This window comes from Vitis riparia, chromosome 9, assembly GCF_004353265.1.
Source record: "Vitis riparia cultivar Riparia Gloire de Montpellier isolate 1030 chromosome 9, EGFV_Vit.rip_1.0, whole genome shotgun sequence".
NCBI lineage: Eukaryota > Viridiplantae > Streptophyta > Magnoliopsida > Vitales > Vitaceae > Vitis > Vitis riparia.
Window position 1 is genome coordinate 17,167,215 of NC_048439.1, and position 3,323 is coordinate 17,170,537.

A 3,323-nucleotide genomic window follows, 5' to 3' on the forward strand; every position below is an offset into this window, starting at 1 on the left:
AAACATGAATGAGATAAACTTGATAATGAAGGTAGTGAGACTGTTTATAATTTCAACATGTAAATTTAACATTTGAGAGTAAAATGGTGCAATAAGATTATATTTTTTTTAATTTATCAATTGAGTTAAATGATTTTATCAACTCAAGTTCCAATACTCAAACAAAAAATTCTTAAATCTAATATAGTTAGAAAAATGCTTAGATTTTTTCCTGAGAGGTTTAAAATGAGACATTGTAACAAAGTAAAGCAAAGAAATTGACTTTAAGGCCATGTTTGGTAAATGAGGAACGAGAATGAATTTATTTCCATTCCTATTTCTCTATGCATATGAATGAATTGATGATTCCAATTTTTTGTTTGGATGTATATGAGAATGTAAAGTTAGAATTATAATTTGTTTCCATTTCATTGTTAAGTAAAAATGAGAATGAGAATGAAAATGAAAAAAATAAAAATAAACTGATAATAATATCCATATAGATAATTTTTTTTAAAAAAAACTCCCACAATATAATTTAAAATAATTTTTTATTTTCATTTAAAAAAATCCTTGATAGTTTTTTTTTTTTTTTTTTTGCTAAATAATAAAACCTATTTAGGTATGTGATTTAAAAACAAAATTGTTTTTAAAAAATTTATATCACTATTTGATTGTTATTCTTTAGAAACTATTTTTAAAAATAAAATAAAATAAAGAACCACTTTCCCAATTTTTTTTCATTAGGGAAAATGAATTTTAATTCAAGTGAAACTTTATATTGAATTTATTATTAAGCTTAATAATTTTAAAAAATAATTTGAAACTAAAAAAATACATATAATGACTATAAAAAATAATAGACATAATTAATGTTTTAAATTTTTTAATAAATCATGTAATTTTTAAGAATAATTTGAAATTCAAAAATCTGATTAATTAATTACAAATTAAATAAAATAATTTAGAATGTTATTTTTGTAATTGAGTAATAAATGTTTGCATGTAATAAAAAATTTGACTCATTTATACCTTAAAAAAATAAATTTTATTTGTTTTTAAAATTGAAAAGTATTAGTAATTATTAATTCCAAATATTTTTAACCAAATAAACTAATAATGCTTTTATAAGATGTTAATATCCATATTTATAAAAAAAATATACTTTATGATTTTATTATATTATTAATATTCATATTTTATTAAAAACTATTTATTTTTAATTTATTTGTAATTACAAAATAATTTTTCATTTTAATAAGACGTGAATGAAATTTAGTTTATATTATATAAATTGAATTTAACATTTGTGTTTTTTACAAAATCAAAATAAAGAAATTATTTTAAAAAACAACTTATCTAAAACAGTTTTTAGTTTTTAAGTTTTTAAAAAGTGTTTTTGAAAATAATTCGCACTAGAGAATTAAAATACCTCATATTTGGAATGAATTGAAGTCTCACTTATAACTGAGGTTTCGTTTTCATTAGAATTATTTTTTATTCTATTCTCATTGTTATTTTTTTATAGGTTTTTTTTTTAAATAAAATAAAATTCGGTTAGAGATCCACCTAAGTGGAGTACCTTAGTCGGATATGTGTGAACAAGAAAGCTCGAAGACCGTTCCCATTCCTGCTAGGTGAGATGCCAATCATCTCTCATTTCTACGAACACTCTATTCTCATTGTTATTTAAGTTATCCAAATATAAGAATGAAGGTGAAAAGGAATGAGATGCTCATTTTCGCATAACAAACATGCCCTAAAAGAGTTAAGAACATATGAATTCTTTTCAAATTTATAAGATGTCCCTACCCGATTCTCAAAAACTTAAGAATACAACCTTTAAAACTTCTAAGAATGAAAGTAACAAGTCTAAGAACTATTACTAAGTTTTCTCTTTTTTATCCCCTTAAAAGTTTTTTTTTTAAAAAAAACACACAAGCTTACAAAGGATCTTTCACAAAAGCAAAATAAAATAAATTAAACAAAATGAGAAAGGAAAAATGTTCATCTAATGGTACGAAAATTGATTTACTTTAATTGTGGGACGGTATGATACATGGTCACTTATTGTTTTGGTCCAAAAATAAAAATAAAAAGGCCATTGAGGCAACTTGGAGTGATTCCAAGACTAACGATTGTGAGTCTAAAGATGTCTATAAGAGTAAATATGAGAATTAACTTTTAACTTAATATAAATATCTTTTGTTGATAAACAACCTTGAGAAAAGAAGATTTTTTGAATTTGTTTTAAAGAAGAAAAACAAGAGAAGCACATAGAAGTGTGTTTTAGTTATGTTAGTAATATTTAGGTAAACTCTTAATAAGATTTAGAGTGTTTATATTTGTATCCACCAAATTGTGAGTAGTGGGTCCCTCCAACATGTGGGCCCATTATTGACAACTTAAAAAAAAAAAAAAAATTGACTTGCTTGGTGAGCACTCATACTCTTGCCTATAAATAGGTAGGAGATGTAGAGTTCATTCGGGATGAAGAAAAAAGCCAAAGAAACAAATTATTTCAAGAAAAAAATAGGAGAGAGTTTTGTGGGTATTTTTCCTATGAAATACCTTGAGTGCTATTATTTTTGTGTGAGATCTCAATTTTTGGGGTTGTTTTTGCCTCTAGAAATAATCTGGAGAAGACCCTTTGTACCTACTGGTTATTAGTGGAAGAATTTCTATTCGGAGTTTGACCTGTGGATGTAGCCTAATTTAAAGGGTGAACCACGTTAAATTGTTGGTGTTCTATTTTTTTTTTTTTCATTTTGCAAATGGTACATGTTGCCACATTAAGTGGTATTAGAGCCATTAGTGTCCATTGGTGTTGATTCTCTTTAAAATTCTTAATATGTTTTGTGGTTGTTACATTGATTGATTTCACATTAGGCAAGATTTTATTGGGACTACCGTTGGCTAAAAAAAAAAAAAAAAAAAAACCTCACAATGGAGGCAAAGACAAGAAAAATGATCTACTTGAATGGCACAAATGATCACATACGGAAAAACAAGATGAAAAATCTCCTATTTGTGATGAAATTGCATCTGCCAGTGTTTACTACAACTAAACTTTAAGACAAATTGGATGAAGAATGGGCATTTGAGCATGAACAGGTGTGTGGATTCATTTGATAGTTTGTTGAAGATAATGTGTATAATCATATCTATAACGAAACTCATGCATAGACGTTGTGGAATAAGCTTGAGGAGTTGTATGCTTCAAAAACCGGCAATAACAAATTATTTTATCTAACAAAATTGATGCATATGAAATATCAAGAAGGTACTTCTATAGCAAATCATTTGAATGAAATGAAAGGGATTGTAGACTAGTTGTAAGGAAT

General features: G+C 25.2%; 1 non-coding gene across 1 annotated transcript; it reads right to left on the minus strand.

Moving 5' to 3' along the window:
- Positions 1-1,523: 1,523 nt before the first annotated feature.
- Positions 1,524-1,651, minus strand: LOC117922795. The gene has a single exon (XR_004652554.1). It is a non-coding gene; the product is annotated as a U6atac minor spliceosomal RNA (small nuclear RNA).
- Between the last annotated feature and the right edge of the window lie 1,672 nt (positions 1,652-3,323).